The sequence below is a fragment of the Lucilia cuprina genome, chromosome 2 (assembly GCF_022045245.1).
Source record: "Lucilia cuprina isolate Lc7/37 chromosome 2, ASM2204524v1, whole genome shotgun sequence".
Taxonomy (NCBI): Eukaryota; Metazoa; Arthropoda; class Insecta; order Diptera; family Calliphoridae; genus Lucilia; species Lucilia cuprina.
This window is the reverse complement of record NC_060950.1, coordinates 1,111,490-1,121,489: the sequence shown is the minus strand read 5'-3', so window position 1 is coordinate 1,121,489 and position 10,000 is coordinate 1,111,490. Positions and strand designations below refer to the sequence as shown.

The following is a 10,000-nucleotide window of genomic DNA, read 5'->3' as shown; positions in this document are numbered from 1 at the left end:
TTATAGTTGTTGCATTTTATAACAGTAAAATGAACATTGTACCTGTTTGTGCTGGTGTGTAAATTTGAAAAATCGAAAGGAAAATATGTTACAGAAAATAAAAAGGCTAATGAATTGAGCTGATGTAGATTAATGTGCGTTTTAAAACATTAAAATATTGTTCTGTTTTATATGTTATTGAAGACTGGTATAATTTAAGAAAAACTAATTGTTTAAGTAATAAAAAATGTTCCGTTTTTATTAAAATTTTAAAAATTTTATTAACAATAAGTATTGAAAACTTATTTGCCGTTATTTTCTTTTTTCCTTATTTTTATATTTTGTATGAAAATTTTTCGGTATTGGGGGGTGGTGTGATTTTACCATTCCTCCCGCGGATCCGCGGTCTGGAAAAAATGCATTTATATGAGAACGGTGTTTATTTCGTTGTATTTAGTTCGTATCAAATGTTCTCATATAAAATGTTATTGACAGATTTATATTTTCTCAAATAATGTTTATATTGTTAAAAAAATTTTCCTGTCTTTTTTCTTACAGATACTAATGTTAAACACGTTTAAGCCTATTGATCCCAATGTAAGTAAATATGTTAAACAATTTTTTAGATGTTAATGAAGAAATTTAAAAACTAATATTTTGGAAAGAACGATTTCAGAATATTATTTATTATTTAAAAAAAAATTTGACTTTACAAGGAGATTCATACAAATTTCATAAATATTTTCTTTAATTAAGATAAACGTAATTTCAATTATATGCACCAATAGTAATCTAGTTTAAATGCTAAATTTAAATTTTTTAATATTAAAATTATTTTATTCTGGCAACAGTAGTGTTAGACATCTCGTCAAACACCTGATATCAAATTTTAATTAATAACTAAAATAAATTGTTTAACAAATATTATAATAGTTTATAAATCTATACACAAGTCAAGCAAATATCTTTAGGAATTAAAAAAATGAGAGAAAAAAAGTACAAAACAATTAATTTAAATGAAATACTTCCATAAATAAAATAACATGAAATTAAAGTATTTCTCAACATTAAATAATATTTTCTAACGATTTTCCATAAACCATAAATAAACACACGTATACATAGGCAAACAAATATTTATTACTTTTATTTAAGCAAATGTTTATATTAAGATTTTAATAGAAAAATTAATAAACTTTAAGAAATTAAAATGAAAATCACTAACATCAATTTCACAATCGTCGTTGTACAAAATATGAATATACATATAAATAAATATCTGTATATAAACATAAATGTAAGATGTATTATACATATATACCTAAAAAAATATATACACACTTACATGTACATATGTACATTTGAATGAAAATGTTTACTTGAATGTATTTAGGTAAACATTTAATATTGTGTGCAAATGATTACATTATTGTACATGTTGTCCAAAGGATGTGCATACATACATTCTGTTTATGTGTAAGTGTGTTTGTTAGTACAGATTAAAAGGAGACTTGTGTAAATACAAAAATAGATAAAACTGAGATGTCTCAAAAGAAAAAATTCATAATACTTTGAAATTTAAACTCCTTGCAACAGATTTACTTAAATGCCTGATGGCCAAACACAGTAAAATATACTATTCATATATTTATATAAATATCTATACAGATCTACTTTCTTATTTGTAAACGCTTGGAATGTATGTTTATTAGGCACATACAATGGGGAATTTTGGACACTTTTACTTAAAAGAAAGCTTATACAATTTATTTGAAGGGCTTTATAGTCCCATAATGGAATGCGAGTGGAATCTATCAAAATCGATATTTTTTAACTCAAGAACGAAACTTTTTTAATATTTAGCACTTAATTTTCCCCTATGACTTTAACGCACATCATTTTCAAAAAGAGGTATATATAGCGGTAAAATTCGGAATAAATATTTTTTATTCCGAAAAGTGATTAAATTCGATATAAATAAGTCTCTTACAAAACAAAATCTCTCTGCCAAATAGTACGAGGATAGATCCTCCATATAAGACCCCCAAAAAACATTTTAACTCTCCTTACTGTATGAAAAAAACGAGTACAGCAAAGACATTCTACACAGATATGTTTCATAATTGAATCTACCGATGAAATTCGAGATAAATAAATTTTTTACAAAAAAAATCTCTCTGTCAAATTTTCTGAGGATCAGTCCATAATTGACCCTACTTTTACTGGCAAATTTGAGTACAACAAAGAAATTCGACATACCTAACAATAAAGCCAACATCTATCTACCAAGTGTTATGAAATAATTGATACTATCCCCTTTAGACAATTAATTTAGCACTCACAACTGGATTCATAATAGCAGTGTAGTGGTGAAGTTTATCATAAACAAGTTTTTACCAACAAAAATTTCCTTAAAAGCCCTATTTCGAAAATCTGAAGTCTATATTAATTTCGAATGGTAAAATTTAGCATATATCAAATAAACGCGATTTATTTTAATTTTTCTACGGCACAAAATTTGATGGCCGAATATAATACTCTTACTTGTTTTTTCAGTACAAATTGTTTAAAAAATATGTTATGAGTTTCATTAATATGTATGTATATTTCTGTATAATTTTTGAGTTAGTTTTGAAGCTAGTTGTAAAATATTAGCTTGATTAAAATCCGAAAGGGAATGTTTATTGTGTCTGTGTGTAGTATCATTGTAAATATTTGTATCTATGACCATAACACAGATTTAAAATATTTATTTTTTCCATCACTTGTTACAGTTGATTTGGACATAAAATAGTTTTAAACATTCTTAATTAATATGCTGGTAATGTATGTATATAAGAATGTAAATATATGTACGTACAATATACATATATGCTTATACATATTATATATATTCATTTATTATGTCCATACACTCTGATATGATAGTGTAAACGTTAGAATTTTTATTCAGAATTGAATTTGAGTCGTGTTCATATTTAATATTTCTATATCACGTTTATTAAATTTGAAATTAAAATCTAAAAACTTACTACCCGGTATTTATATTCAATTTGTTTTATATATTAAAATCCTTAAAACTCTTACGTTTAGTATATATAATTTTTCACTAATTCTTGAGTTCGAATTGTATGAAAAATTTACAAAATAGTTATATAAAGTCATCATTTTAATATTTTTTTAACGCTTATGGTAATTTATTTCCTTATAATAACATGTAATTTTGTAGTATTTTGTGAATTACAATTGCAAGTAATTTTAATTTGATACTTCAATTACAAATAATTGTAATTGTTTATTTCTCAATTACACATTACAAGTAATTGTAATTGATCATGTATTGAATTACTTTGTGCAATGATTACACCCCATGTCTGGTATGTATGTGAGACCAATTACGTTTCTCATTGTTCATTTGTTTACATATATTTGTATGTAGATTAGTGTAAAATGTACATAGAGACATTTATGTAAATGCATATTACTTTATTTTATCTGTCACTTGGTTATTTGAATGTCTGTTTTTCTTTATTAAAGTTAATAGGAAATTCTTCTTGATTTTTTCAATCTCTTAAGTTCTTCTTTCATTGGTCTATAATTAAAAACCTTTTTAATAGATATTAGTTTTGTTTGGTCATGTTGGACATCAACAAGAACATTTTTAATGTACTTATGTTTGTTCAAACCGCAAGAAATAAAATGGGAAAAAATTAAAAAATAATAAAAATAGCAAAAAATGAGTTGCTTCAAACACATGCATGAAATCAAAAGTGTCCTTGTCCTTTTAAAAATTTAGTAAATGTATGCTTGTTTGCTATATAAATATGTTCAAATTTAATGTTTTTATTTTTGTGTTTTCTCTTGTTTTAGCTTTACTTGAACATACGCATGTCCTTGTAAATGAATTCAGATCATGGTAAATGTTTATGTGTGCTTTTTTTGATTTAACAAATTTTGTCAACATTTGTTACAAGAAATTTACAAAATTAATCGAAAGCAATATGTTTTGAAATTCAAAACGATGATGGAAAATTTTCTTGTTATTAAATATCAAAAGCTGGAGGCGACACAAATTTAAAAATTGTTTAACCTTTCATATATACAATAACAAAAGTTGATGTAGAAAAGATTGAGGCTTTTTTTGTAAATTAGGACAACATTACTATACTATTGCGTGCAAATAAGATATTTAGTAAGTAGTGAAAAAAAGATAACTATAAATGTGTACACTACGTCTAGTATTTGATAAAATACTTTTTCGCTTTTGTAATAAACAACATTAATGATATCGGAACTATACATTAAGTGCATATGTACACTATTATTTGTAAGTTATTACTAGACTTCTTCTAAGTAATGCATACAGTACGTATTAGTCATTGAATGGTAAGTTAATTAAAACACATGCATGTATTGTAACAAATAAATAATTTAAATAATATATTTAAATAGATTAAATCAATTAATGTTAAGCAAGTATAGCAATGTATTTAAATACTTTGTTGTAAACTCAATTTAATTTATAACATAAATATATAACATAAAAAATAACCGCAAAATGTTAAACAATTTGTTAATTTATACAGCATGAGGTACGAATTTCATGACGCATGCATGACATTTAAGCAATATGAATTTCATGTATTATGTTACACATACATGTGTACCAAAAACCCGGTATAATTACCATTAAAAAAATTAGTTCAGTGAAGTTGTTCTTTTATTAAAGCTTGAAATATTTTATCAAGTGACAGGGTATAAACCATATTATTGCTATATTATTGATAAAACATACATTACTAGAACATAGAATAATAAAATTAGCATTATCACACAAAAACCCACAAAATATTAATCGAAATAACAGCTTTGTAAAGATTATACACTTTAAAAGTCTCACACATTGTTTCTTTAACATTTAAATATTCTTAAAATATTCAATACATACTATGTTCCATTCTTAAATCAATTCTAAAATTTGTTATATAACCAAAACAGAATCCTTTTTTTATGCAGTACAATTTTACGACAAAAATCGATTTACCACAATGTATTCTTTTGACAAAACATTTTACCCAAAAAGTAGTCTAATGGTAACAAATCAACGAAATTCTTTCTTTTTATATTTTAGATTTTTCTTATTGTATTGCATGGGAAAAAAATAAAGATACATTTTATCATTCATTATAAAATGATATTGCAATAGTTGAAAATGTAAAATGCTAACTTACATGTAATATATGCAGATGAATTTATGTTGAAAAATGCATTCATACATCTATAGAAATATTGTAGCATTCGCATGCAAAGGTTGTAACAAGCAGAATGAAAATTCATGTAGATCAAACTTACATATTTGTTAAATGTCTGAACAGGAGTGTCTCTTTGTAAATGTGTGTATATACATTTGATCATATAGATTTCAAAAGTAGCAGGAACAGCATCACTTGAATACATTGTCATGCATAACAAAAGCACATCATCACATCCTTCGTCCTCTACTTTTTCCATTTTTGTGCTTCAACAACACAAAAAAATCAACAATTTTGCTGTTCTAGCTATTAAGCATACAAAGTTCTTGATGTCTATTGTATTTTGTCTCTCATTCCTGGTCTGTTAGTGATTAAACATTAGTTATAAAAATGTATATATGTCTGTCTGTGTGCTTGTCTTTACACACAGAATTAAGTTAATATGTTGATATTATTTGCATATTTTCGTTTTTCGAGAACCGGTTTTTTGAAAACATCGATTCTCAAACAGACATTTGATTGTTAAACAAAAGATAGGAAACCGTTAGCTTAGTTGCAAACGTAACAAGTCCTCTTTTGAAAATTTTATAGGAGAAGCTAAAAACTTCATAACTTCTATTGTATATCATATTTTTAAAATCTATAAACGTAGTTTTTTTCTTAAATTTCTCCTCTTTTAATATCGCTGTTGAATATTTATGGCGGTTTCTTAAGACTAAGCACTTTTCTTTTTCGTACAGGTTCATACAAGCGGCTGTTCGAAAAAAAATTAAACAGAAAAAAACATGTTGTTTTTTTCAAGTTATTTTTTTTTTCTTTTTTGTATTGAAAAATTATATAGTAAAGAATGGTGGAGATCGGACTTTATTTGATCCTTGCGCCATATAAGATGAAATCTGACATAAACAAGTTGCATGGGACCCAAACACTATTTACAACATTTTATGTGGATACAGCAATATTTGACCCTACCCCAACGAAAGCTCACAACTGGCTTAAAATAGCAGTATAGCAATGTTTATAACAAGTTTTATATCAATATCATCCCACTTTAAGAAAATCAGTTTATTTTCATTTTTGTTTTACTTTATTTTAAAAAAGTATTCCATGATTTCTTACTCAATTGGAGATTTTACAAACTACACTCTATTTCCTAAATGTTGATGTACAAAATGATTGATATTTCCTATTACATGACTAATTAATGCGTTTATAATAGCATTAATAATAATAATAACATTGACTTAGCATTTATTTTTATGTTTTGAGGACTTAGGACATTGGATACCGGATCAAGTGGTTAGAGAGGCGATTTATTTTGTTTTTTTATGTGTCAAAATTGTCATAACTTTTATATTATACTGAAAAATACCTATAAAACAATAGTTTGGTCCAGGCGCGGATTCAAGGGGTGGGAAAGAGGGAAATTATTTATTTTATTTATTTATATATTTTTTGTTTACATATTGAAATCAAGATTTTCAATCGCTGGTAGGGAGCCCTTTTCAAAAATAATGTTTTTTCATTTTTCTCATCTTTAGTACATAAATAGTATTCCTTGTACCAAACTAATCGGTGAAAACTTCAGATCTGTTTCCTACTCAGTGTGCAAATTCTCCACCACCACATATCTATACCCCATACCCCTCTATATATAAAATGTATTCTTTTAAACATATATGGAAAATGTCCTGTTTTGTTAGAGCATTATTGTGTTGTGATACGTAATATATATATAAAATGCAATTCGCTGTGATTGTACGAATGTGTATGTGAATGAATAAATGTTAGAATTTGAATGTGTGAGAGTTTTGTATTTATATGTACATAGTATGTATATCTTTTGAACTTATTTGTATTTGTTTATTTCAATTTCAACCAAGCATTTTAATTAATGTTTATAAGTTGTTTGCAATACCCATACATACTCACACATTTATACTGCAGCAAAGGCAAAATCTCACACAAATCATTTCATTTAAAATATTTAAGCTAAATGCGTTACTTTTTGGACAAGAAAAAAACAACTTTTCATTTGTTAGTTGTTTGTTTATTTTGTTGCTCGTATTTTTTTATTGGAGCTGCTGCTGTTTGTTGTTTGAGTAAATCGATAAATTAAGTGACTTTTGAAAAACACAAGGGGGTTAAGTTTAAATGTATTTGTGTCAGCAACATTCATATTCATGTGTGTGGAAATATTTTTGACTTTATTGATTCTACTAGGCGCAACGAGATTGCGAATACAGATACGAGTATGAATATATGTTTCTGAAAATATAAAACCAATTTTCAAATTTAAGTTTTAGAATACAGCAACATCTGTTTGCCGTTTGTGGTAGTTATTATATATATAGGGAATTTCATGTCAAGTGACTTAACTCAAAAAATCTATTTGGACGAAATTTGTACTAAGGTTAGTACTATTGGATTAAAGACTTGACACAAAATTTTAGCTCTATCGGCCTAGAACTGCCGGATTTAAATGGGGTCAGAGTTATACATTTTATTCCTACAGTTATTATTTAAATGCGTGTAACTTTTCATCTATTGTAACTAACAAAAATTGTCCGAAGGAGAACAGATAGCTATTTCTTCATTCTCATACTACTAACCACGGTGCAAACTTTATCAAAATCCAGAACTTTAACCTATCGGAGGCCACTTTCCATCGATTTACTATTTTAATAAAATAAATATGAATTGAAATGTGTCTTTAATATAAGATTATGTAAGTGTAGAAAATCATTTAAATTAAAAGCTTCAATTAATAATTAATGATTTATTTTAAAATGTTTTATTTATTTTTATTTTGCTAAAAAAACTTGTTTAGAGATTAAAATATTCTTTATGATTCCACATTATCTGCAGTCGATGAATAAAAAGGCAGTACAAGAACAATCTTTTTACTTATTTCTTTATATATAATGTGGTTGTTAATTTTTATAATTTCAAACATTTAAAGTTCATAAAGTCTAACGATAGATTTCAACCGATAACAAATATTAACACTTGCTCTCATACATATGTATATATACATATAAAACACTCTTACATATACCATACATATTTTTGGTTTAATGTTAACACATCATTTAAAATATATAATCAAAATTATAAAAAAAAAATAACCAAGATAAAAACGTTAAAAAGAGGCGCATAAATACCCAGCTGTATACATATGTACACACATATGTACATTAAAATATTTATTTTACATACCTTTCTACATACACACATTTACATATTTATATACATACTTATGGATAATAGTACATAACGTTATTGCACACATTCTCATACAAAGACACATAAAAAACCAACATATATATGAGCTCAATAGCCCAGCAGTTTACAGGGAGATATGGACTAAAAATGGCACGAATTGACGAGTATTTATATAAAATATCTATTGTTCCTTTCTAATCTTAAGGTTTTAAACAGTTTTATCTATAGATATTAAAGTAGTAAATTTAGTAGCAAAATCTCATTACGGTTTCTAAATTTATGAGTTTACGAAAATACCTTAAACTGCTGGGTATATATATGATTTAATTCCATCTCTTTCTACATTAGTTGGATTCTTTGTCAGTTTGTGTGCTTCAAAGGTATATCTACATATGTATGTATCCGTTTGTAGTAAAAAAAGTAATCATATGTTACATAATGTTCGAGGGATTACGTGACACATTTTTATCATTTGATGACAGTTTTTTTGCCATCATCTTGTGTTCAGTCTCATTTGGTATCTTTTGCAAAAAAAATAACACTTATCTACAGAGACTTTTGGAAAAAGTCTAAATATACATGAATGAATACATGTAGCAGGGAGTATCATAGCGCAGAACGCCAGATGTCTCTGGAAGCGTTTTTTGTTACAATTTCGTTTAACGTAAATAAATAAATAAATAAATAAATAAATAAATAAATATATTGATATATTTTAGACAGTGGGAAATGTAAGATTCCTGATCTGATATATTTATTCTTAAAATTTCATTTTATTTTCAAAAATAAGTTTTGAAATAAAAATCAAATCCATAAACCCCAAATTGAAAATAGATTCTATGATAAAATCGGTTTTCATTATAACAACATCCCAAATTGTTACAAATGTCGAACTGTATGTATTGACTAACACTAAGTACAAAGCAAATGGATATGAAACAGTAACTGAATAGCTGACGGTAAGGGAGATTTTTGGATCATGTAAATAAATATGTTTGAGTGTATACAAGAGTTTTTATTTTAAAATAAAATATGACAGTGGTGTCATTACTGTAAATGTTGTTAGTGGTTGAAAATAAGTAGAAGTTCCCCATTTGTCTTTTTTGGATCCTAAGTACAAAATGATATTTTGCATGGCTAAAACATTTCTTTATTTTTTCTATATCAAATACCATCAATAATGACAACCGCTGCGTCTTCCGTTTGCTAAAAAACGTTTGCTAAAAAAGCGACAGGTTGCCTTAATTAAATTTTTCGTTCTCTGTCTTATTAAAAGTTCTAATCATTCAATATGTTTGCAGCTTTTTTTCCTGCTTCGTGTATTTTTAGGCTAAACTATTGCTGTTTAACGGATTTCATGTATGTACGAGTATGTATATTAAATTTATTTTCCTTGTGTTTCTAAAATTTTCTGCTTGTTATAAAAAATTTCATCAACTTTTTCTTAATATATTTTTTAACACATTTTATTTTTTGTACAACCCAAGGCATTTTCCGTTTGTGGTTTTTCAATAGAAAATGTACAAAATTTACCTGGGGAAAAT

General features: G+C 26.2%; 1 protein-coding gene across 2 annotated transcripts in view; it reads left to right on the top strand.

The window, feature by feature from the left end:
- The window catches only part of LOC111683800 (protein O-mannosyl-transferase TMTC2), a 96,043-nt gene that overhangs the window by 40,004 nt on the left and 46,039 nt on the right, over window positions 1-10,000 (top strand). For both annotated transcript variants that reach the window (XR_006940329.1, XM_023445908.2), the window contains exon 3: window positions 538-576. The gene's annotated coding sequence lies outside the window, so the exon portion shown is untranslated. The remainder of the gene's footprint in view (window positions 1-537; window positions 577-10,000) is intronic.